General features: G+C 46.1%; 1 protein-coding gene across 2 annotated transcripts in view; it reads right to left on the bottom strand.

Annotated features, from left to right (window-relative positions):
• SPATA13 (spermatogenesis associated 13) overlaps positions 1–27243 on the bottom strand; it is a 256520-nt gene that overhangs the window by 93037 nt on the left and 136240 nt on the right. Inside the window, exon 1 of one of the 2 annotated variants that reach the window (XM_027116681.1) lies at positions 23387–23555. The exons of the other annotated variant lie outside the window; for it this stretch is intronic. The gene's annotated coding sequence lies outside the window, so the exon portion shown is untranslated. Of the gene's footprint in view, positions 1–23386; positions 23556–27243 lie in introns of those variants that run through there. 2 annotated transcript variants of the gene reach the window in all.

Below are 27243 nucleotides of genomic sequence, written 5' to 3'. Positions count from 1 at the left end.
GGCCTGACTCAGACCCTGATGCCAACCGAGAATCATTTCTGCTGGAGCCTTAAGTCAGGGCGCGTGGTTGAGCTTCCGCCTGGGTGCAGGTCTGGGGCTCTGGGGCACCGGGGCATCACCTTTACTGGGCTGTCGCCGCCGCTCTTGCAACTCGCACGCCCTTCCCTGTCTGAAGGCTGCTTTCGGCCCCTGCACCCGCAGGACATGACCTTGGCATATCCTTGACGTGTCCTCCCCTCCTATCCTCAGTCACACTTCTCGTTTCTCATCACTGGTGAAGCATGGAATTTTCCTGTGGTTACCCCCCAGCTCTCTAATTTTCCACTTTTACTTTGAAATTAACTCCACATCATGTGAGCAGGTAGAGGAAAGAGAACCTTTTACCGTCCACACGGGTAAACTGTCACATCCATATCTCCCCACTTGGCGGCGGTGATGGTTAATGTCACGTGTCCACCAGGCTGGGCCATGGTGTCAGTCATTTGGTCAAACGCTAGTCTAGATGCTGCTGTGAAGGCACTTTTTAAAAATATGACGAACAGTTAAATCAGGAGACTTTGAGTCAAGCAGATGACAGGACCCTCCATGATGTGGGTGGGCCTCATCCAATCAGTAGGTGGCCTTAAAAGACTGACGTCTACCGAAGAGAAAGGGATTCAGCCTCAAGACTGCCTTCGGGGCAAGACCACGACATCAGCTCCTGCTAGACTCTCCAGCCTGGCGAGCTGCCCGCAGACTGTGCTGTTGCCAGCCCCGCAACTGTATGAGCTCATTCCTCAAAGCCAGTCAACTTCTGGGTCTCTCTCGCTCTCTCATTTCAGTTGTTTCTCTGGAAGAAACTGTTAAATCCAGGTAATCAGAAATTTTCAATAAAATGCCTCATACGTTCTCTAAAATGCCATGCCTTGTATGTTAAGACCAATGATCTGCTGAAGGTTTCTGAAATGAGAGCATATTCAAAGACTAGATATGCAGAATTGTCAATAATCATGATGTCAAAAGTGACAGGCTACTAATGGACTCAAAATTGAGGAAGTAAATTATCCCCAGAGGTAAAATCAAAGTCCTAACTTAATTTGGCCCTTGCACATCTCAGTCCCTTAATTCTCTGCATTGGTTTATTTCTTACAGAATGGATTTCCAAGTAGCTTTCGAGTAAATTATAGCCTTGAATCAGAAAAATCTAAATTATAGGCCCCTAAAAAAATCATACTCGTGGCCGAACGCTGCCAATAAATAAAATCCCTTGTGAAAAAAATCTTTCATAGAGCAAGCAATAAAATTTTACCTAGTGCCTGTCATGTGTGCTGGGAACAGTTATAAACAGAAGCATTTACTGCACATTCTTTGGTCACACAAACTAGCATCTACTCAGCGCCACAAACACACGTCACAGTGAGGTGCTCTGGTCTCCATTATTAGGAAAGGCTTATATTAAGTTACGTAAAGGGGGGAAATGCCCAAATTGGTAATAAATACAATTACAGAGTAGGTCCCCTGGAGAAGCAAAACATAATGTAAAACGAATGCACTTTTCGAAAGACTGATTCCCGGCGCCTGCCCTGAAGGGCGTGATCTATTTCCTGGGGAACAACTCATATATGCCTCAAATTCTGTAAGACTAAAGCAATGCTCACTTAGGTACACGCTACCACTTGACCTTAAACTCAGAACAAAAATAAAACAATGGGTTTTCCTTTAACTCCGATCTCCATTAAGATAACGAAAGAACTATTTCATTTAAAAACGGCAGACTGGACCCATCCTACCTTTCCAAGTCTTCAAAAGGCCACCACCGAGGTCACACCACAGTGGGGATGAGTTTATTTTAGGTCCTGGTCGCCCAGCAGGAGAGCTCAGACCATGAAATTATCAGAGCTTTGAACTTTGTCCTGCGCAGAACACAAAAACCCACCAGTGCGATTTGTAGGTTCATGCTGCTGCCCGGCATTAAGTTAATGTATAACAACAATTACACATCAGAGAGAAAAGAAATCAACAAGTTAAATATACACTCCAGAAAAACCTTAACCAGCAACAACAAGGAGAATGTGATCATCTTGGCAATGCCGCTGGCCCTATCTGTACGTTTCCCCCTCTTTCCCGTACATGGGAGGGTGCCTGCTTGGGACCAGGCAGTGGGTGTGTGGACAGGTGACAGCTGGGCCCACCTGTGACCCAGTCAACAGGGGCGGTTCTGTTCAGCTGCATGGTTTGGGTTTCAGGACAAAAGCAGTCTGACTATTTGGGTTCGGGTAGAACCAAAAATTCTTCCCAGAGGATTTTCTGTGGGAATTTCAACATTCAAATGAGTTGAACACTGATTTCTCAAAATGAGTCATTCACAGGGAGCACAGATACCAGATACCTATTCAAAATCAGTCATTCAAACATGGCAGTCAACACTGCCATGAATAAAGAAGGAGCCAGTCATTATATATGAGGTGATTTGAAAACAATAATGAATATAATTCAACTATCAAATTACTACATGCTTTTCTTTCTAGTGTGAAATATACACTCAGGTTTTTGATGGGAATCTTTTATATCTACTTCCCCATGGATGTTTAAAGACACTGTAATGTAAAATGTACAATGAAAATCTAAATGGAGATGATGTCTGCCATCGATTTAAAACATTCCTATAGTTGAGCGTTCAGGGAATCATTCTTTGTATTCAACTAAGACAGAGGATCATTCTAAATTTTAAATTGCTTTTTAGGATAAAAAGATGGTATTTCATTAAAATCCTGATAAACATTCGCTAAATCAATAGATAGAAGTCTTGAATATTAGTTGGCATGTTTGAAATAAATACATCTTCATCGATATCCAAGAAAAGGATAGGTAACTCTTCCATAAGATGATATAAAATTAATGTATAATACATCCCTGTTTACTACATAATTAGCCTCCATTTTGTAAACCATGGAAATCACATTTCTCAGATCATTCTACCAGAAGAACAAGAATCCTTCTGAATTCCTGTAATCTTTATTTTGATAGAGAATCACAGGTGGATTGTTAAAGGTTTATTTAGGCTATGTGGGAACTTAATATGTTAATTAATAAAACGGAATGGTTTTTTTTTTGTTGTTTTTTTTGCGGTACGCGGGCTTCTCACCGCTGCGGAGCACAGGCTCCGGACGCGCAGGCCCAGCGGCCATGGCCCGCGGACCCAGCCGCTCCGCGGCACGAGGGATCCTCCCCGACCTGCCCCCCGCATCGGCAGGCGGACCCCCAACCACTGCGCCACCAGGGAAGCCCTGAATGATTTTTAATACGTTTTAAAAAAAAAAAAGGAATCAGCTAGTGACTCTTCACTTAGTACTTTATGTAACTTCTCACAGCAGTCCTGTGAAGGAAATTAGCTTTTCTGGGTGATTTTTAACAAGTTACCTAATCTCCCCGAGCTTAGTCTCCTTCACAGGGTGCGAGTACTAATGTCTGCTCACTGTGTTGTATGGACGAAGTGAACCAATATATGAAAAACCCAGGTAGCACCATTTCAGAGAATGCTTACATGATCATTTTAAAAATCGCACAGGGCGGGATTCCCTGGTGGCGCAGTGGTTGAGAGGCCGCCTGCCGATGCAGGGGACACGGGTTCGTGCCCCGGTCCGGGAAGACCCCACATGCCGCAGAGCGGCTGAGCCCGTGAGCCATGGCCGCTGAGCCTGCGCGTCCGGAGCCTGTGCTCCGCAACGGGAGAGGCCACAACAGTGAGAGGCCCGCGTACCGCAAAAAAAAAAAAAAAAAAATCGCACAGGGCAAAATCAGGATTTGAACGAATGCTCTAAATTTCGAATCCCAGTGTGGAGAGCAATGCAGGTCACCTCTCTTCCTCCCCCAGGCCAAGTGCACCAACAGGTAAGGCCACCGTCAGCCAATGGAGAGCGTTATAAAGTAATAAATGCCTTGATTGGGATCTCTGAAAACTTTCCATGTAGAAAGAGTTCCAACTTTTGGACATGCCGCTTTTTTGTCTACTAAGTTTAAGGAGTGAGGATGCCTGGTCAGATGTTTCTAGTTCTGCCACCAACCTTGGTTTGCTTTGATGGCATTTTCCACAGGGAAGAGCTATGTCTGCATGGAAGGAAGATTCTATTCATTATATTTGACTTATAGGTGAAAAATGTATGTTCAGTTTGTGTGATTTTTGAAACACTCAGCCCTCTGCTAAAACAACCTCAACATACAAATGAAAGAAAACGAAATGAAGAGATTTAGATTCAGTAAGAGAAAGAACCCAAGAGAGTACTGGAAATAATAACTCAAAAAAAAAAGAGGCTTTAACCTTATTGCTAGGAAGTCACGTGTGCATGTAGAAATCTTTCTCTACCTTTGCCGGCCAGTTACCATGAGCAGGAAATATATGTGAGTAGACGTCTTTCCTGAGAAGCTCCATAAAACCCTATCCCAAATGCAGCAATGACAATCATGGTGCCCCTCGCCCCTGTGAGGCCCCCCACCAGCACGGAGAACAGTGCCACGACATGCGAGTCACTGCGGTACACACCCCCAGCCCACCCCCCCGGGTCTCATCGGGCGCGTCTGGATGGACTAGGCCTCGTTTAATGGGTCTGCTTAACGACGCAGAACACGGTGAGTCTTCTAATGCCGATAAAATCTGCACGGCGAACTGTAACCCCATTAGTAGCACCAAAATTACTAGAAATGAAGGCTTTGAAAAATTAAGGGGTACAGCTTAAGGGAGGATAAAGACAGGACCATAAAAATCATAGCACTGAAGTCATGCTAATCTCATCTTTACACTAAGGGTGGTGGGAAGACTCAGCCCTTCTAGAAATAGCTTGCATGTCACCCAGCCAGCCTGCCTTCCCAAGGCGGGATTCCTCCTACAGGGAAAAAAAAAAAAAAGAAACCGAAGAGGAGTTTTCCACAAGTAGGTTAATAATTTCAATGCAACTTTTCACTCAGACATGTATTGGCTGCCAGGCTATACCAGGTACTGATGACAAATACTGGAGCACAATCACTTAACCCTCAGCTCTTACTGAATGCCAGCTCCTGTGTGAAATCAGGAAGCGGGGAAAACCACACGCCAGTGAGTGCCGGAACTTGGGCCCAGGCCGGCTGACTCTGGAGCCCACGACCTTAGGCATTTCCTCAAGGGAAAACTACATTCTTTTACAACAGCTTCCAGAGACATTCCAAAGAATTATTAGAAAAAAAGAGTACTCCTTTGTCAAAGAATTTAATGAGGAAAAATTTCAGCTAATCAGCTGTTAAAATTTCATATACTGAACCAAATCATCTATTATTTCAAACAAATACTAGAATATGGTTAATACTAGATAAATATTAAATATGAATATTAAAATATGGCTAATATCAGCTTCATTCTTTAAAAGGAGCTTAAGCCATCAGTTGTAACAGTCATTATTTATTGGTAACTAACTGCACAAAAAATTGGGGGTTTGGGGGGAAAGGGGAGTGACTGTTAGTGGGCATGGGGGTTTCTTTTTGGGGCAATGAACATGTTCTAAAATTGACCGTGGGGATGATTCGCATGACTCTGTGAATATAATAAAAAAAATTTAATTCTGCAGTTTAAATGGATGAGTGGCACAGTATGTCAATTATATTTCTTTTTTTTTAAATTGTAGTTGTATTAGTTTCAGGTGTACAGCAAAGTGATTCAGTTATGCATATATGTCTATATTTTTTCAGATTCTTTTCCCTGATAGGTTATTACAAAATATTGAGTATGATTCCCTGTACTATACAGTAGGTCCTCGTTGGTTATCTATTTTATATATAGTAGTATGTGTATGTCAATTATATTTCAATAAAGCTGTTTAAAAAAGAAACAAATGAGGCTGGTGGCTTTGCTGTGGTGCCAATTCATTCTTTTATTTTTAATTTTTATTTCATATTGGAGTATAGTTGATTAACCATGTTGTGTTAGTTTCAGGCATGCAGTCCACTCACTCTTAATAGAGTAAGAAGGTGGTAACAGGCAGGAATGGTGAAGAATGAACCACAGGGTTACAATCTCAGCTCAGCCATTAGACAGCATGTGTCAGCTCAGGTCATTATTTAAACTTTCTGATCTTCAATATGTGCATCTTATGCGGACAATAACACCCTCCCAGCACCGCATGGCACAGAGTAAGCATGGTTATTACGGTACCTGTTATTACTAGTACTATTAATCACTATATACAAGTAGTGTCATGTACACACTGCTATATTTAAAACAGATAACCAGCAAGGGCCTACTGTACAGCACAGGGAACTCTGCTCAATGTTCTGTAATAACCTAAATGGGAAAAGAATTTGAAAAAGAACAGATACATGTATATGTATAACTGAATCATTTTGCGGTACACCTGAAACTAACACAACATGGTTAATCAACTGTACTTCAATATAAAATAAAAATTAAAAAAAAACAAGTCATGTCACAATTGTGGAGTAAAACAAACTCTTACTACAAGAAGACAGATGCATGTTTCTCAGACGTTTCTAAAAGATCTCTATTTGTGGCAGCCATATCATAAAGCAGCTCAATGAACTGCTGCTAACTCAACACACGTTTTTAAGAGCACGCTCAGGACTGGCAGGCCCGGGCTTTCAGCTTGCATTTCATACCTCTCGTGCCTTTTTGGCCTACACAGGGAGTTTTTTAAAAACCGAGTTCATTTTCAATATTTAAGAATAGAGAGATTTTGGGCTTCCCTGGTGGCTCAGTGGTTAAGAATCCGCATGACAATGCAGGGGACACGGGTTCGAGCCCTGGTCCTGGAAGATCCCACATGCCACGGAGCAACTAAGCCCGCGAACCACAACTACTGAGCCCACGAGCCACAACTACTGAAGCCCACGCACCTAGAGCCTGTGCTCTGCAACAAGAGAAGCCACCGCAATGAGAAGCCCGCACGCCGCAACGAAGAGCAGCCCCTGCTCGCCGGCTCGCCGCAACTAGAGAAAGGCTGCACGAAGCAACGAGGACCCAACGCAGCCAAAAATAAATAAAATAGATAAATAAAACATTAAAAAAAAAGAATAGAGATATTTCACTTGCATTAAGATTTCTGGATTCTCTTGGAAAATAAGAAAGTTTGCTAACACTGGGCCACCTTCCCTTGGGACCCGACAGGCAGAACCTACTGAGTTTCCATCCAAACTGCATAGCTCCTGTTACATGCCTGGCCCCAAAAGGCAAACGCATTTGCAACATTGGGGCTGTCACAGATACAAAGACCACCGGCCACAGCTCTCTACCCACTGGAGCTCAGAGACCAGCCAGAGATGCCAGTGAAAACAGCCATAACTACATAGGCGGGGTCCCTTATGATCAGCCAGATTCACTTCACAGACAGGGAAACAGGCTCAAAGAAGTTACGTGATTTATCTAAGGCAAACCGTATCAGCCAGACCAACGGATACACGCCTGAAATGTTATAGAGGCGTTTGATCACTTTCTTCCAAATATCTCTAAGAAGTTAATGTCACAGCTAAAAATGATGGTGAATCAGGGAAGTAAAGCGGTGTCCGTGTCCGCCATGCTGTGATTAACTGAGGAATAACAAAGAAGTTGAATAGACCATTTTCCACTTCTTTTTATACTAGGAAGAAAGGAGGAGGCTCGTTAATAAAATGATAAACAGTAAAGCATGAGCTTGTTATTTTTTAACAATTCATAGTCTGTCAACCACCTATAATGGAAGAGAATGTAAAAAACGAATATATATGTTTATATATGTATGTATAACTGAATCACTTTGCTGTACACCGGAAACTAACACAACATTGTGAATCAACTATATTTCAATAAAATCTTTTTTTTTTTTGGCTGCCCCACGCTGCTCGTGGGATCTTAGTTCCCTGAACCTGGGCCTCCTGCAGTGGACGTGGGGAGTCCTAACCACTGGACCACCAAGGAATTCCCAATAAAAATATTTTTAAATAAAAAGTAAAATATCAAAAATAGATTATCAACCAGTCACCTACCGTTTATTTAGATATGTGGAGCTTCTTTAGAGAATTAACAGAAAACACGGTGATTAAATTAAAGAGCCCCACGGTGACAGAAAGAAGACAGGACCATTTCCAGGGATCATGCCAGGTTCCTGTGTGCTTAATCTGTCCTTGGACTGGCCTGGCCCCATTAATCAAAGCAACTGGTTTTCTGGGAGAATAACATGTTTTCGTGATCTGAAAAAGAGATATTAAAGGGAAACTATGATGTCATTGTGAAAAAGAGAGCAAATACTATGATATATTTAACTGTATTTTCTCACTTTTTGTTGTGTTACATGAAAAGTAATAGACCAAGGTCTTTGCTGCCCTTCTATAATTACACCTGGTTAAACAGGTTAAACTAATAGTGTGTTTACAAAACGATGTGAGGTAACTTCAGTACTGACACTGATACCGGATCTGTTTGTATTTAAATTCAACATGACTTACGTAGATATTCTTTATATAGTTGTGTTACTGAAAAAGTGAAGTAAATAAAACTTTTCAGTATACATGGAAGCTTCTATTTCTCAAGAAATAATACATAAAAACGTATATAAAGTTTAAGAAATTTACACTTGGCCTCTATCTTTATAACAATCAGACTTAAGAAAGAAAAAGTACACCAGGGGCTAAGCAAAGCCAGATCTCCTGCACTCACTTCAGTGCCTGACACACAGGAGACCTGCAAGAAATGCCAGGCTTTTACTTGAAAGCGACTATGCAACCATGTAATAAAATAGGTTCCCCGCACAGCATATTCAATACTGCTTTTCATATTTAAGTGGCAGCATCTGAAACTAAAATAATCTTCAAGGTTTAATTTATTCTTATGTTTTCCAGTAATCAGTCTTTGTGGAAGCCATTGAGATTTCTAGGTTTTTGTTCTGTGGGAGAATAAAAAATACTTAAGTCCATGTCTCTCTAGTTTATTTTTACATTATCAGGAACTAACACCATATCTGGAATAGAGGAATTACATAACAAACTTTTTAGAATAGATTAATAATATAGCTTTTATGTCAATAACCCATGACTCTGCTCTAGATCTAATTAAAGGTTGAATACTTAATAAGCAATAAGCCAGTTAACTAATAAATACTATTCAACAAGAGGTAATGTAAACAACCTTGAAATATATCCTTTTTCTCCAGTCCTGGTCAGTAACTTTAGCTGCCTGACCTCTAATTTTGAGATCAAGCATGGTTTTCTTCAGACTTTCTAATCCTAAAACAATGGTGTAATAAACTGGCCCTCTGGTACCTACATTTTCAATAGAGAATATAAACTCTACTCTTTCCTTGGATGGTTATCAAAGTTGCCCTAAATCGGCAATATGGAGTTTTAGTCTCCTTATTCTTGCCAGACAATATGATTTCAAATTCTTCACTGTCTAATCCTCATTCCCCTTCCCTCAGCAGAAAAAAACAAAAGCAAGAAACAAATAATAACTATTAACATCACTATAACAAAACACTCCATTTCAGGATTAACAGCATTAACCAACAGGATTAGACAGTTATAGCAAACTCCACCCTACAGCAACAGAATATATATAGTCTTCTCAAATGCACATAGAACACAGATCAAGACAAACAATATTCTGGGCTATAAAACAAACTTCAAAAAATTTTCAAGAACTGAAATCATACAGAATGTGTTCTCCAACCGTAACGGAATCAACTGGAAATCAATAACAGAAAGATAAAAGGAAAATCTCCAAACATCTGGAAACTAAACAACACACTTTTAAATAATCCACAGGTCAAAGAGGAAGTCTAGAGAGAAATTTAAAAAATACATTTAACCGAATAAAAATGAAAATGAGAATGCAACATATCAAAATTTGTAGAACACCGCTAAAGCAGTGCTCTGAGGGAAATTTACAGCATTAAATAAATACATAAGAAAATAAGAAACTTCTCAAATTAGTAGTCTAAACTCCCAACTCAAGAACCTAGAGAAAGAGCAAAATAAACCCAAAGCAAGCAAAGGAAAGAAATAATAAAGGCAAGAACAGATGTAAAAGAAATTGAAAACAGAGAAACAGCAAAAATCACTAAAACTAAAAGCTGGTTCTTTTAAAAGAGTAATAAAATTTACAAACTTTCTAACAAGGTTGACAAAGAACAAAGAAAAGAAGACACAATATACCAATATTAGGAATGAAATAAGGTAACACTACCGACACTGCAGACATCAAAAAGATAATAAGGGGGGACTTCCCTGATGACACAGTGGTTAAGAATCTGCCTGCCAACGCAGGGGACATGGGCTTGAGCCCTGGCCCGGGAAGATCCCACATGCTGCGGAGCAACTAAGCCCACGAGCCACAACTACTGAGCCCACGTGCCACAACTACTGAAGCCTGCACACCTAAAGCCCGTGCTACGCAACAAGAGAATCCACCACAATGAGAAGCCCGCGCACCACAACAAAGAGTAGCCCCCACTCACTGCAGCTAGAGAAAGCCCACGCGTAGCAACAGAGACCCAACGCAATCAAAAATAAATAAATAAATAAAATTGATTCTTTAAAATAAAAAGATAATAAGGGAATACTATGAACAACTCTATACACACAAATTGGACAACTTAGACAAAATGGACCACTTGCTCAAAAAACAAAAACTACCACAATTCACACAATATGAAATAGGTAACTTCAACAGACCTTAACCATTTATGGAAATTGAATATGTCATTTCAAAACTAAGAAGAAATCTCCAGGCCCAAATGCTCTCACTGAAGAATTCTACTAAATATTTAAGAAAGAATTAACACCAATTCCACCCTTTGTCATCCAGGAAATGGAAGACATTTTCCATTCATTTTATGAAACTAGTATTACCCTCATACCAAAACCAGATAAAAATAGTACCCCACCACCACCACCACCAAAAACAAACGAAAACAAGAACAAAAACCCAACTACAGACAGACCAATATCCTTCATGAATATAGACATAAGGATGCTTAATAAAACAGAAGATAATACAGCAATATATAAAAATAATTATAACACATGACCAAGTGGGGTTTATTCCATTTGGGTTTATCCCAGGAATCCAAGGCTGGTTCAGTGTTTGAAAATTAATCAATATAATTCATTATATTAATGGGTTAAAGAAAAAAAATCATATGATCATATCAATCGATAGAAAAAATTTGATAAAATTCAGTCATCATAAAAAAAAACTCTCAAAAAAATGGAATAGAAGACAATTTCCTCAACTTGATAAGGAGCATCTACCAAAACCCTACAGCTAACATTATACTTAATGGTGAAAAGACAGGATGCTTTCCCTCTAAGATCAGAAAGAAGAGGCAAGGACTTTGCTCTCACCACTCTTATTTAACACAGCATGAGAAGTTCTAGCCAGTGCAATAAGGCAAGAAAAGGAAATGAAAGGCATACAGCTTAGAAAGGAAGAAATTAAACCATCCCTATTTGCAGATGACATGACTGCCTACATAGAAAATCCCAAGAAATCTACCAAAAAACTCCTAGAACTAATCAGTGAGCTCTACAAGGTTAAATAATACAAGTTAAACATCCAAAAAAAATAATTATTGTATTTCTATATACTAGCGATGAACACATGGACATTGAAATAAAAAATACAATACCATTTACAAGTGCTCCAAAAAATGAAATACTTAGGTGTAAATCTATGCAAACATGAACAGAAATTATATGCTTAAAACTAGACAATGCTGATGAAAGAAATGGAGAGACATATTGTGTTCACTGACTGGAAAATTCAACATAGTAAAGATGTCAATTCTCCCCAAATTCCAGCAAGATTTTTTTGTAGATATGAGAAGATTATTCTAAAATTTATGTAGAAAGGGAAAGGAGCTGGACTAGCTAAAACAATTTTGAAAAAGAATAAAGTGGGAGGAATCAATCCACCCAATTTCAAGACTCATAGCTCTAGTAATCAAGACTGTGATACTGGCTGAGACACACAGCTAAATTCAACAGAAGAGAGAACTCAGAAACAGACCTACACCAATACGCCCAACTGATTTTTGATAAAGGTGCAAAAGGCATTGAACAGAAGAGGGATAGCCTTTTTAACAAAAAAGGGGCTGGAGCAATTAGACATCTACAGGCAAAAACATACAAACAAACAAAAACCTCACAAAAAACCACAACCTAAATCTCACACCTCATACAAAAACTAACTCAAATGGGTCATGGACTTAAATGTAAAACTGTAAAACTTAAAAAACAATAGAAGGAAATCTTCAAGATCTAGGGCTAGGCAAAGAGTTCTTAGACTTGACACCAAAAGCATAATCCATAAAAGGAAAAAAATCAATAAATTAGACCTCATCAAAACAAAAAATTTTGTTCTGCAAAGGACCCTGTTAAGAGGTCAAAGAGACAAGCTGCAGAGTCAGAGAACATATATGCAAGGCCCATATCCAAAGAAGGGGTAGTATCATCTTCAGAGAATTGTGTTGAGTAAGAAAAGCAATACCTAACACACTGTATGATTCAAATTTTGTAACATTTTTGAAATAAAAGGACAACACAAGTGACCCTCTTGGTGATGGAAATGTTATTTATCTTCATGTATCAATGTTAACATCCCGGTTGTGATGTTGTACAATATCACATAAATATCACTGTATTTTACCATGCATGTGAATCTGTAATTATCTCAAAATAAAAAAGCTTAATTTTTTAAATTAAATAAGAATTTAAAACTCTCCATGAATACAATAACACATTGCCTTAACTCTCGAATTCCCACTCTCTTCCGCCAACACTTGCCTCTTCTGTGTCAGATGCTGACTTTTACCAATGTTAGTCCAGCTAAAGAAAACCACCTACGCACCACTGCTGCGTCTTTCACACAACCAAACACCAGGACTTGGGTATTTTACAGAGACCTTTCCTTGACCATCCAAACCTCATGACTGACGTAGACAGGTTCAACCGGAGAGCCCAGGACAGATGCCAGAAGTCTGAATTCCCGCGTAGATACCCCGTCAAGCACCAGCAAGCAGGTGTGGCCACCTCCCTGCTGGGCCATCACCGTAGTTACCACCCCTCTATAACCACTTCTTTGAAACCATCCACCTCACCCTGGTAACATTTCCAGCATCTGGTCCTCCACACGGAAGCAGCAGGTGCTCAGATCTGTCCCGCAGGTTCTGAGATGAGGGCCACCACTCCCCCATCTCCCTCCGCCTCTCGCCAAGGCAGCACGGAGCACACGAGGCAGCCAATGGGCAGCGCATTTCAAGGGCTTCTGCACTCAGATGGCACGCTGCCCTGGGAACCCGAAACCACCCAGGTCTCCTCCGGAGCCCTCAGTGAGTGGATCCCGACATGGGGCTGAAGTTCTCACTCCTCTAAGGTAAAAGCTGTGGAATCCTCCCAATGGGGAAATAGCTTTCCATCTAAAAGCCCATGAGAAATGTGTTCCAAGTTACTTCTTTCTGAATCCTGCAACCGTGAGTTTGTACAAGGAAGAGAAAAGTTCATTAGCCAGGCATGTCATGTGTAATAACTGGTCACTGCATGACCAGTTCTCTTTAAAACAATCACATAAAAGAAACTCTTCTGTTTGGAAGAAACAGTAAAATACACACACACACACACACACACACGCACATGATTTCAACACCATTATGTTTTTTTAAAAAAATCCTCTCTCAGTAATGACCAAAGTGCTTCCCAGGTCTTTCTAGTTGACCCAGAAGCACACACAGAGGAGTGGCTGCTCTGGGTCCGGGTGACAAGGGACCAGGAACCTTCCTGCTGAGCCAACCTTCTGTTCCTCCTGGACCGATCTGCACAGATGGCCACTATCTTCATCTCAGAAGACAAGTGTTCCAACTGACACAAAGCCTTCTTAAAACTCCCAGCCCAAGAAAAACAGAGGCACTGTGTGGAGAGAAAGACCTAGTTCTACAGAAACAACTTTCCAGGAAAGCCTAGAAAACAGTACTGTCCTACTGACAGCAGGTATTTCCTTCTTCCCTAGAGATTCCTCGTCCCAGCAGGGAAGAATAACCCAAAGAGATTGGTTGTACCCACCCACAGAAATGAAAAAAAGGATATTAGAGTCCTGTAGTAGGAAACAAACAAAAACATAATCATCTAGTTGGACAATACAAATTCAGTAATCCAGCACATGCGCTGGAATTTACTAAGCCATTCGGCTTCAGAACAGTTGCTGCATGGGGTCTGATTTAATTAATCTCAGCAGGCTGGAAACAGCCCCCGGGAAAGCAGTGGGATAAACTTCCTTCAGATGTGCTAGTCTGAGAATGTAAGTAGCCACACTACCAACTCGACATCTTTAGGCAGCGGCAGTGGGACCGTACGCTTTGACCTGTGCACCCGCAGGCACTGATCTTGTCATGCTAGAATATTCTTTCTTCCGTGTCCCACTTGAAGGCTTCTGGGTCAGCACCCACTCAGGGTGAGCACCTTGGATGAGGGGTCGGATTAGAAATAGAGACTAGGAAAAGCAGGGAGAGTTCCTGCTTCCTCCGACGAGATGACTTCTGTATCAGAAGGAAGGCAGACGGTGTTCTCTCAGCCCGAGCACTTTCCCTAACTTTGAGTGGAGCCACGGGCGGCGCAGACCAGCAGATGGAGGGGGAGAGTGGGCAATAACGGAGCATCCTCTCCATTCCTCTGGGTACCCCGTCCCTGGGAGCAGAAGATTCTAGCCTGAGAGAAAGTCCAGAGGAGGTTAACGGACATCACTCCCCTCCAACCCAACGCAGAATCTAACAAGGGAAGGCGGAAGGCGAGGCTGGAGGGAAGGAGTTAGCCGAGACTGGACAATGCCCGTGCCTCCCCCGGCCAGAACCACGACCGTGTTTATGGATGGACCGCCCCTCGTCCCAGTGAGCGCTGTCATCATCCATGAGCACAAGACACTCTGCCAGGCGCGTGGCAGTTCAGGAGCTGAGTCTGGGCACAGGGTCTGCCTTCAGTCGGCTCAACCATGAGCGGAGCTGTTGACACTGATGTTGTCGGGTGAGGACAGCCATTGAAAACACGAATAGAGGGACCCCCCTGGTCCAGTGGTTGACTCAGTGCTTCCACTGCAGGGGGCGTGGCTTTGATCCCTGGTCCGGAGATAGGATCCCACATGCCTCACGGTTGGGGGGGGGAAAGAGGGAAGGGAAGGGGAGGGAGAAAGAAAGAAAAGAAAAAGAAAATCCCAACGTTCAGCCCAATTCCACAAGCTGCAGGTTTACAAATCAGCCTTCTCCCTCACACCTTGCCATGACGTGTCATCAAAAATGAATCTGCAAAAGAGGCTGCCACTTTCCTTATTCAGACTCCCCCTGCTTCATGTCTTAGGGAGGCCAGGAGTCTAGACCCAACTTAGGCGCTTAGGCGGGAACGTCACTGGTTCCAAACACACTGACTCAGCAGAGCACACAGGCTGGCCCTACCCTAGACCTACACACACACACCCCAGAACTGGAGCTGGGCCATACAGTGAAGTCCCCCGTCCTTTTCTGGGAAGTGCACGACACCACGGTTGTGGCAGAGCAGCCTGAGGACTCAGAGAGATGCTCCAACGCCAGCGTTGGGCTTGACTTAATAAAACAAGCAGCCTCTTCAGTGAGATGGGCCACTCAATCCACTCTGGGGAGTTTAGATTTGTTTCAGAAAAGTCAAAGGTAGAAAAAGCAGAGAAAGCAGGTCTGGCAGATCTCAGAACATACCATTTTGAAGAATATTGTTGACTTTTCCCCGTATATCTTGGATTATTTCTTAACCTCGGGTTCTTAAAGCTAAAATATATTTTTACCTTTTCTCATTTTAAACACCTAATTCTTTGCGATATAACTGAAGCTGTGGATATTCATATATCCCCTCCTTCTTTATTGTTTCAAATGAAGGTTTGGGGGATGTTATTTCAGAAGGCTCCATGGAACATTTAAGCCCGGGCAATTCCTGGGAAGGCCTGTATTTCTAAAGCCTATTCAGTCTGCGGTAACACCATTCATAATGTTAAGACCACACAATGGAGGCTAGTCTTTACCATAATACTGAGCTACTTGTGTGCTGGCTACACAAAAGTTTCCCCGGTGGTAGATTTTCACTTAGTAATCAGGCCTGAGCAGAACAAATATAGTGAATCAATTATTTCTATTTGCAACGCACCTTTAAATGTGCTGGGGGCAAGCTAAGAGTCAACATCGGTTCCTCGTATGCCCTGCACGGCAAAACAGAACCAAAAACAGAACCTAACTTTCCCACAGGAAGAGGACAAACCATAAACTCGAGATACGAATTCCCCCATTTCTCACTTCTTTAATTAATTTGGCCAAACCACTAGGACAGACTCTGGACTAAAAGAAATCAGAACCCCCAGACCTTAAACTGGATTGTGGATTTCATCCTGAGGGTGCTGACTGTGGGTCACTGACTCCCGGCTCCAGGCAAACTGGATTTTAATAACTTGTCGGGATATTTTAGGATAATTGCTGCATGGGGTTTGATTTAATTAATCTCAGCAGGGTTCAAAGAAGGCCCATGGAGTCAACATGAAAAACGTCCTTCAGATGTTCTATTATTAAAAGTGGAGTAATTATGTCACCAAAAGAGACAGGTACAGAGAAGGCTGCAGCTATGAAGTAAAACCTAGAGAGACACTTTCTACACGCTGACAGATACGCTTGTCCCTCCACATAAGGGATGAAACTGCCAGCCTGGTGTCTGATGCAAAGCAGATCCTCGTCAACATTCGCTGAATTAATAAAACAATGAACGAAGGTAGGATGAATATGTGACAGGACAGGTATGCAAAAAGACTGTACGTTATTCAAATAACGGTTAGAAATACATAATTTATAACATAGTGACATTTAGATCCTAGAACGGGGGTCCCCACCCGTTCCGAGGCCTGTCGGGAACCGGGCTGCACAGCAGGAGGTGAGCGGTGGGCAAGCGAGCAGAGCTTCACCTGCCGCTCCCCATCCCCCCCTTCGCTCCCCATCCCCCCATCGCTCCCCATCCCCCCATCGCCCCCCCTCCCCCCCCCCCGCTCCCCCTCGCTCACAATACCACCTGAACCATCGTTGAAAAACTCCCACCCCCATCGTGGAAAAATGTCTTCCACAAAACCAGTCTCTGGTGCCAAAAAGGTTGGGGAACACTGTCCTAGAAGACAGTTCAGGTGCCAAAGAGAGATCAAGTCCAGAGATGTTTTGTGTGTCCGAAAACTGGCGGCTGAGACTTCCCTGGTGGGGCAGTGGTTAAGAGCCCTCCTGCCAATGCAGGAGACACAGGTTCGAGCCCTGTGTCTGTCCGGGAAGATCTCACGTGCCGTGGAGCAACTGAGCCCGTGCGCCACAACTACTGAGCCTGCACTCTAGAGCCCGTGAGCCACAACTACTGAGCCCGTGCACCACAACTACTGAAGTCTGCGCGCCTAGAGCCCGTGCTCCGCAACAAGAGAAGCCACCACAATGAGAAGCCCGCGCACCGCGACGAAGAGTAGCCCCCGCTCGCTGCAACTAGAGAAAGCCCGTGTGCAGCAACGAAGACCCAATGCAGCCAACAATAAATAAATAAATTTAGAAAACTGGCGTCTAAGTTCAAATGACAGATTAGGGCAGGGTCAGAACCCTAGGGGGGCCCGATTCCCATTTTCACTGAAAAGCACCGCTCCTTCATTTTAGAAGCTGGTTATATTCCGAAAATTCATGTTTTTCTGCACAGAGGAGAGAAAAGGGTGTCCCGTGTTGGGAATGCTGGCCAGGGGGTGGCAGCCCGTGTGCTCTGTTCACACAGGACCTCTGTAGTCCTGCCCAGCGGATGCTCAGAGAATCAGACCTGGAGACCCACTGTGCTGGACTACTTCACCTCCTAAGTCTCAGAACAAGACGGAGTCACCAGGAGATCCCCAAACCGACAGGCCCTCGACATCCAACAAGTGTTCACAGAACGAGCGACACAGCTCTGCCTTCTCCCCCACCACCACAGAACCAACAGAGCCTCCCCTCCCCCATCAAACAGAAGAGCCAGGCCTTACCCGCTCCTGAGCACTTTGCAAGTGGGGACTCATCTCATCCACACCACAGCCTGTGACCGTGGTTCCCAACTTTACTGCCCCTGGGAAATTCCAATGCCAAGGTCACACCCACAACCGATTACAATTTGGGGATGGGAACAGGCATCAACCTTTCTTAAAGACCCCCCAGGTAATTCCAATGTCCAGCAAAGTTTGAAACACTCAGCGAAGAGATGGGTACCATCCATTATGTACATTGTTCAGATAAGGCAACTGAGGCAGAGAGGTCAATGCCTCCCCCAGGTCACACAGCAGGCAAGCAGCAGGGTTGGGACCTGAACCCAGTTTACCTCACGACCGCCAAACACTAAGAAATCATGTTATAGAAATAATATAAATTACTAGTATGTGATGAAATGAAGCAGGGTGGGCAAGAGAAACCGTGAGGGTGTACGCGGTGGAGGAGAACGAGAAGGTTGGACAGCTGATGGCTCGAGGGAGGTCTGACACGTCCAACCAGGCAGGAACACAGTCACTTTGAAGGACAACCAGGTAGCAATGAAGAGCAGCTGTTTTTAGGGTGTCTGAAAAGCATACGTTCTAAAGCACTAGTTCTCAAACTTCAGCGTGTGTGAAAATCACCTGCAAGGCTGTTAAAATACAGACACACACCCCAGAAACTCTAATTCGGCGGGTCCGGGAGACAGCCCTAGAATTTGCTTTTCTAACAAATTCTCAGCTGATGCAGATGCAGAACCACTGCTCTGGGCAAATGGTTAACAGTCATGAATGATGGGCAGAATTGTCTGAGGGTCCCTCATCTCCGAGCTGGGGTCCATGTCCCCACCTCTGCTTATTCTGTCCCCAGAGGCTACAATGCCTCCCTCTGTCAGCCCCTTCCCCAACCTGCACCCTCCTATTCAGCCCTGGCTGTGGTTAGCTCCTCCTCCAGGAAGGCTTCCTGGATCCTCGGCCTCCCATGGGCTCCCCTAACGCCCTCCCCATAAACTGATCCCTCACCTGCTACAGGTCTTTCCTTTCACATGCCCACCACTCCCACCGGAAAGAGTGTGAGCCTCCACGAGGGCAAGGGCTGGTTCCACCCCCAGCATCCAGCACATAAAGGGAAAGGGGGAAGGGAGCAAACTTTCTGAAGCTGTTTTTCCTTTCAGCCGCAGAGAGTCCCAACATCCGAACTGGACAAGTTTCAATGCCCACATGGTTTAAGTGGTTTTAGGACTCGGGCCTCCTCTCTTTTTATACAGCACACGTGGTGGGGACGTAGTAGGGCCTGACCTCGTTTAACGTGACTGTAATTTTAACACTCCTCCACAAGACTGCTCGCTGCTTCTATTATGGAGAACACTAATTGCCAGGAAAGCCTGTGATCAAAGTTCCGATACCAGGAGCACGTCTCCTCCCTGGCCTCCTGCACCCTCTGCTCTAAGACAACAAACACAGGGCCCCAGCGCCCCGCACCTGCCAGAGATGGCGGGCAAGGATCCCAGATTCCTGCAGGCCGCATCTCGCCCGCCCACACCTTCCAGTCTAGCCCTTTCAGACCTGAGTTCTGTTTTTCTCTAAGGACAGCCTGCCAGGCTTAGGGAACAAACTCTGTAACGGTGCTAATGGGTGAGGGAAAAAGCTGCCCCTCCCTCTCCCAGATTAGCAGGCAGGGTCCTCTTAGAGATCCCCAGTCCCATGGCTGAACCCCGAGAGAGAACTGGGGGTCCAGCTCAGCTCTGACCAGAGCAAAAGATGTCCTGAGTCAGGTACACGGTCCCTGAAATGACAACGCTAAGCTTGCATTGCTTCCACGGTGACAAAGAGCAGTCCTGTGTCACGGAAACAGGCGGAGGTTATTTCTGGCCAAGAAATCAGGTCCTTTAAGGTCCTAGTTAGGTAACACTTGAAGATCACGAGCACAGGAGGGGGCATTACCTGTGGCCACAAATGTTGACATCCCGACCACGGCAAATGGCCACAGCCATGTATGAGAAACAAGGACCATCTCTGGCCACTTGGGGCTTTGCCGTCCACAGTCAGAAAGCGCCCCTGGCCCCGAAGGGAGACTGCGGAGGGCTGGTCCGGGACGCCCGCAAGGCCCCATGTGCCCCTCGTTTTCCCTCCTCTAGTTCGTAAAAGGCTCTGGGAAGCTGCTGTGGTTATGAGCTTCAGAGCAGACAGACGCTGGACGTGCATGTGGATCTCCTGGGCCTGGCAGCATCGCATTCAAATCTCAGCCTCGACTCTTCCTACGGGGCTGTGGCCAGGACATTCGACTCCTTCCCCTGTGCGAGGGGAGCGGTAAACCTAACCTGCCCCGCAGTTACACCGATGATCCATCCCAACCACAGAACACAGACAGCGAATGTCTCGTCATTTCTCCCAGGGACGCACTGAGCCGCCCATCTGCTTCTGGAGCATCAGAGAGAAGTTAATTACATGCAACAAACACCTCAGGGCATTCGGGCTGGATTCTGTCAAGAAAGGCAGTTTATGCAACGGCTTGAGCAATCCTGGGCCAGCAGCGCCCTCCAGGTTCCCCGAGGGCTCCTGGAGAAAGAGATGAACCAGACAGCAGGGAGCAGAGCTGGGAATGGGGGGGCTTGGCTGGGAGCCCGAGGCCAGGGGTAGATGGGGGCGGGGCATGGCAGAGCCAACACAGAGACAGCATCTAACTGGACAGGCTCCCCCTTCACCCCTGTTTTATCTGAGATGCAGAGATGAAGGAAATCACATGAGCGCTTTGTACTAAGGCCTTTCTCTCTGCAAATGAAAATACAACCCATCGTTCCACTTACTGATTTTCAAATTGCCATGGATTGTACGATTTGCCTCTAGAAAGCAATGTATGTCTGGCACTCCTGCCTGATGTTCTGGAAAATTCTAAAAACATCTGAATTTATACTTCTGCAATTTTATGATCACGTTTATGCCATTACGTATCTCGAAAGCAAACATTTTTTAAATGTTTAGTTTTCAGACCAAAAAAAAAAAAAAAGAACCCACTGACAATTTCCATTCCAAATGAATCCTCCCAATGCCTCTTAGCTCAGGAAGGAAAGGGTTCGTTTACTGCTTTGCACAGCAAGCCCAGAGGTCACCCCACCAAGTTGCAGGGCCATGCATGGAGAGTCCTGAACCAGAGGTCGGCAGGTCAGGGATCTACTGTCCCGCTGCCTGCCCTGGACATATCATTTTATTTCTCTGGGCCACAGTTTCCTCGTCTGTGGAACGTAAGGCCCCTTCCAGCCATCGAAGTATAAAACTTTCCCAACACTCTGCTTCAGCATCTGCCTAAGAACAAACACTTGCCTCCAACTTTCAGGAAGATGAAGGAGATATAGGAACAAGGCTTTAAATTATATAATGAAACAGAAATAAGCAAGACTCACCACATCACAGGGCTCTCAAGGACCCTAAAGATCTGGCCAGCTAAAGTGAAACTGACCTCTCATTGCAGGGGAGGAGCCGGCTGGCAACGGTCTTTGCAAGAAGCTTTCTTCCAGCCTTCCTGTAGCCAAGGGGGCCAGGTGGTCTCTTCAGGAAAGTGAGCTGGAAGCCAGCCCAGGCAGTGTCCCCAGTCTTTCTGAGGGACAGGAGGCATTAGGTTTTCCCCACACACTGCTCTACAGTATAGATATTATGTCCTCAACAGCAGTAAACTGCAGACCAAGTAAAACACGCAAATAATGACCTCATTTCCAAGGCCGAATCCCAGCCCACATATGAGTTCCAAAGTTAGCATGGCCTGGGAGCACAGCCGCCTGGCGAGAAGAGGGGCTCTCCCACCACACAGCCACGAGAAACTGGGCCTGGTACTTAAAGTTCTCTGAGCCTCCCCTTTCTCATCTGTAAAATGGGGCTAGGAATGCATCGACATTACAGGGAAGCGAGGAGGATTCATGAGTTATTACTGCACGCACGTCCCTCGGAAGACTGCTCGGCTCCTACTAAGTGTTTGACAACTGCTACCTAATATTCACATCAACATCAATATCAACATAGTCGGAGCACTTGTCTACATACGATACTAGTTCTTCAGTAAGAACACACACAGAACCAGGAGCAGATGGGAAGGTCCTGACGTCCACAGAGGTCCTGGGGAAGCTGGTTGCCTACTTGTAACACTTTCAGACCTTCTGAAATAAAGACGTCTGCCGAGTAATGGAGGACCGATTGGAAGGGAAGAAAGGGAACCGAGGAGTGGTGATGCAGCAGCAAAATCAACAACCAGAGGAACCGAAACAAGGTGTGCTCTGGAGGCGGGACAAGCACAGGGAGAAGTAGGTAAAAGGCAAGACAGCCCACAGCACGGGAGCACAGGCAAAAAGGCAGCCAGCCAGCCTGGGTGGGAGGAAGGTGGAAAATCTGGGGACCAAAGGAGGGGTGTGAAAATTAGAAATCTGGGTAAGAAACAGTCACATAAAACTCTAAAGGATGGGGGGAGGGGGCAGAGGCCAAGGTTCAGCACAGGGAGGAAGCGTAATCACCAGGACCCCGAGGACACTGCGGTGAGGAAATCTGCAAGAAGGGGGCATAGAAAAGGAGCATTTGTTAGGAAAAATAAAATGGGTGAAACTTCTGTACCTGTTAGAGAAGAGCACAGTACTTGGGGACTTGGAGGGGTTAATAGGGTAGAAAACACCAGGCAACACGGAAAATGAGGTGAGACGCAGGGAAAACCGCGGTAGGAGGGGCGGATGATGTATGAATTTAGATGGCCTTGGTAACAAGTGCTAAATAAACTCAAGTTATTCTTTTGTTTATCAACAAGACGGTCCAGTGCTGGGAAGCAAATGACGGAGAGAGTTCTGTTTGTACGGTTGGTTGGTTTGGCCTTTATTCCGCACCTGGAGGGAGGGGAGGTTTGCCGGGGCTCAGACTGCACAGCCGGATGGTGGCCTCCAGCCCAGGTCACCTGAGCTCCCCGGCCGTAGGCGCAGCGCTGGTCTGTGTCCCCCTGGGCTGGCGTGCCCACTCCCTCACCTCGCCTAACGTAAGTGGAAGCAAACCAGCCCTGGAGCTCATCCCTCCAGTTCAGGGTCGCCGGACTCAGGGTCCCGCCTTTCTCGGGAGATGAGGCCCGGGGCACCCGGAGAGAAACTCGCTTTGGGAGAGATCTCCAGCGCATCCCCTGGGCGGCGCGGGCGCTCTGCGCCTTTGTCCCGCCCGCAGCCCGCGGCGGGCGCGGGTCAAGTCTGGGGATCCCCAGGCGCGCGGGGCCGGGGGTCCCTCGCCCTCGGGCCGCCCAGCCCCGCAGCGAGCTCACCGAGCGAACTCGGTGTTGGGGCTGCGGGGCCGGCGTCAGGGTAACTCAGCTCCCGGGCTCGGGCTCCTCGCCAACACCCGGGCGCCCGCCCGGCGCCTCGGCGCAGCCTCACCTACCGCGGCCCCGCTCGAAGGAGCCTCCAAAGTCTGCCGATCCAAGACGTCCCAGCGACCCAGGGCTGGTCCTGGCGCCGCGGAGATCCGAGCACGCCGGGCTCTCGGAGGAGCCTCCGCTCGGGTGCGCGAACTCCGGGCGGGCGGCGGGCTGGGCTGCGGGGGAGGAGCGCGGCGCTGAAGCCAGCCCGCCGCTGCCGCCCGGCCCAGGCCACGCCCCCGCCGGCCCAGGCCACGCCCCAAACCCTGCACTTCTTCCACACACACCCCAGGCCTAGCCCAAGCCCCAGGCCACGCCCCCGGCTCAGCTACCTTTCCCCCCCCCCCCCCCCCCCCGGACCATGCCACGCCCGGCCCCAGGCCACGCCCCTGCCCGGCTCTCCTTCCACGCCCCCCAGGCCACGCCACACCTGGCTCCAGGCCACCGCTCTGGCTAGGCTCTCCCTTCTTGCCTCAAGCCACGCCCCCAGCTCAGCCCCCCCCAGACCACGCCCCTGGCTCGGCTCTTCTCCTCCCCGCCAGCCCCCTCCGTCCCCGGCCACCTTTCCAGCGGCCCTGCTGTCCCCACCAACCTCGCAGACATTCCCAACCCACCCTGCTCCACCACGAGGATATCCCCCCACCACACGCCCGCCCCGCTACACTTCCCCCGACCCTAACTCCTCGTCCACCCAGCTACCCCCCCCAGCCGGGGTCTCCTCCATCCACCCCCAGCAATTCCCCCCATGTCAGCACCCCCCAGCCCGGCCCCCCTAAACCCGGCTCCCCTCCACCTCATCAACCCCCCAGCATCGGCCCTGGGCGGGAGGAGCAGTCGCGTCGCCCAGGCAACCGCTCCTCACTGCCCCCTCGCCCCACCTCTGCCAGGGAGGAGGTCACTCCAGGCCAAGGCGCCCTGGCTACACTTTTCGTGAAAAAGAAAACCCTAAGTGAGGGCTTCCCTGCTGGAGCAGTGGTGACGAATCCGCCTGCCAATGCAGGAGACACGGGTTCGAGCCCTGGTCCGGGAAGATCCCACATACCGCAGAGCAACTAAGCTCGTGCACCACAACTACTGAGCCTGTGCTCTAAAGCCCTCGAGCCACGACTGCTGAGCCTGCGTGCCACAATGTCTACTGAAGCCCGCTCGCCTGGAGCCCATGATCCGCAACAAGGGAAGCCAACGCAATGAGAAGCCCGCGCACCGCAACCAAGAGTACCCCCGCTGGCCGCAACTAAAGCCTGCACGCAGCAATGAAGACCCAACGCAGCCAAAAATATAAATAAATGTATTAAAAACAACAACAACAAGGGCTTCCCTGGTGGTGCAGTGGTTGAGAGTCCGCCTGCCGATGCAGTGGACACGGGTTCGTGCCCCGGTCCGGGAGGGTCCCACGTGCTGCGGAGCGGCTGGGCCTGTGAGCCATGGCCGCTGAGCCTGCGCGTCCGGAGCCTGTGCTCCGCAGCGGGAGAGGCCACAACGGTGAGAGGCCCGCGTACCGCAAAAACAACAACAACAACAGAAAAAAAAAAACCCTAGGTGAGGACTTTTAAACCTACCCACTTCCCCAGGACCTAGAGCAGGTCTTCCGTGGACTGTCTGGGTGAACACACTCAGAACTCTCACCCTTCCCGGGTGGCTCATGGCGCAATCATTAATTCACAGGAAAACCGCAGAGACGAAGGTAACCCTTCTGCGCAAGGATCTGGGCCCTAAAAGTTCCATGATTGTTTTCTGATGTGCACCTAATTGGAATTCATAAAATAAACACATTCCTTTAAAAACTGCTGTCTTTTACATGATTCATCTGAGTGGTTCTGTGTTGCCAGCACTATAATTATACATGTTACTTTTATAATCAAAGAAGAACAATAACCAGTATGTAAAAACTAAAGAACATATACAAATATTAAATTACACAATGAAAAGTCAAAATTAATTCTATACATGCTTTTTTAATTTTTTTTTTTTTTTTTTTTTTTAAGCGGTACGCGGGCCTCTCACTGTTGTGGCCTCTCCCGTTGCGGAGCACAGGCTCCGGACGCGCAAGCTCAGCGGCCATGGCTCACGGGCCCAGCCGCTCCGCGGCACGTAGGATCTTCCCGGACCGGGGCACGAACCCGCGTCCCCTGCATTGGCAGGCAGACTCTCAACCACTGCGCCACCAGGGAAGCCCCCATGCTTTTTTAAATAGTGGAAAACTATTCTGTGTGATACTCAAACGGTGGGTACATGTCGTTATGCGTTTGTCAAAACCCACAGAATATACAACACGAAGAGTGAAACCTGATGTGAAGTCGTTTATCATAACGTATCAATATTGGCTCATCAATCGCAACCAATGTGCCACACTGATGTTAAGATGCCCGTAACAGGAGAAACTGGGGGGATGGGGGTGTGGTACAGGGAGGAGTTGAGGGAATCCATGGGAACTCTCCTTTCCTCCCAGTCTTCCTGTAAACCCAAAACTACTCTAAAATAACAGCCCATTAATTAAAGCACACACCCCGAAATACTAATGGTCATTATCTCTGGGTGGTGGAAATATGGGCAAGTTTTTATTTTATTGTTTGGATCTTTATTTGAAACTCCCCCAAATTTTTGACAGTGAATATATATTTTTAGAGCAGAAACACATAATATTGGGCTGGCCAAAAAGTTCATTCAGGTATTTCTGTAACATCTTACAGAAAAACCCAAACGAACTTTTTGGCCAGCCTAAAATAAATAAGCAATGGAAAATTTTAGAGACATAGCATGAAAGGCTAATCTCAAATATTTCATTTTATTTCTACTTTCTATAACTTCAATGAAACCTGCATGAAGCCGTCACAAATGTTAAAAATGACGTCTACTTCAGTACTCTTTTAAAAAAAGAATATCGAGGGCTAAATTGATAGTTTTAAAATTAGCTCTTTGAAATTAGCACAAATCTGAGGAGAAATTTTTGATTATTCTTTTTTAAAAAATCTGTGTCTCAGAGGATCATTTCTGCCTGCCTGGAAACTGTTATTAATATTTACATGAACACCGGCTCTCAGGTAAACGGATTTCTCTAGAGCTGTAAAGACTCGGCCTGCTTCCCTGATACCTGTGACCTGGGCTAGCCCTTTACCTTGCTGAGTGTCAGCTTCCCCTTCGGTGAAAAGGGAAACCTACCTCTCTGGATTGGTCGGAAAATATTAATACCAAACTTTAGCCCATATAAGACTCCTGGTATAATACATACAGGTGCTTAATAATTATTAGTTCCTGTCCTTTAAAAAATACAATTTTTGTTTTGTTTTGTTTTAGTGGGACTCTCGAGCTCCTGAGATAAAAAGATACTTCTGGTTTTAGATTATTAACTTATTGGACAAAGCAGGATCTGACATGGAGAGACTGGGCGCTCTACATCCAGAGCCAGCACTAGTTAACAGGCATCGAGGGAACAAATCACCAGACTTCTCTGGCTCTCACTTTCCTAATCTGCTAAATGAGTGATGCGGACCAGCCATCTCGAAGTTTCCTTCAGCCTCCATCATTCCATGGGGAATCCCACTGTGGCTTCTGTGTAAAAAGGCTCTAAGTCTCCTACAGTGACCTCTCTCTGCCCACACAACCAGCCATCACTCACAGGCCTGCAAACAAAGCTGACATCTGCATTCTACCTTCCCCACCAACGGGAACTTCCAAAGGTTTCTCTGGACTTTTTTCTCTTAGTGATCTGCTGGTACCCAACTCTGACCAGCAGCTTAAACTCTATAATTCTGTTAGAAGTCAGTGCAAAGCTCTCACCAAAGAGTCATTGTACACCGGTGCTGATAGAAACGACCAGCTCTCATCAAGTCGACGGTGCACTTTTTTTCACACAATAACATCTCTGAAATTATGTGTCCCT

This window comes from Aethalodelphis obliquidens, unplaced genomic scaffold (assembly GCF_003676395.1).
Source record: "Aethalodelphis obliquidens isolate GAN/ISIS:26980383/991018 unplaced genomic scaffold, ASM367639v1 scaffold16, whole genome shotgun sequence".
NCBI lineage: Eukaryota > Metazoa > Chordata > Mammalia > Artiodactyla > Delphinidae > Aethalodelphis > Aethalodelphis obliquidens.
This window is presented reverse-complemented; position numbering and strand designations above follow the sequence as displayed.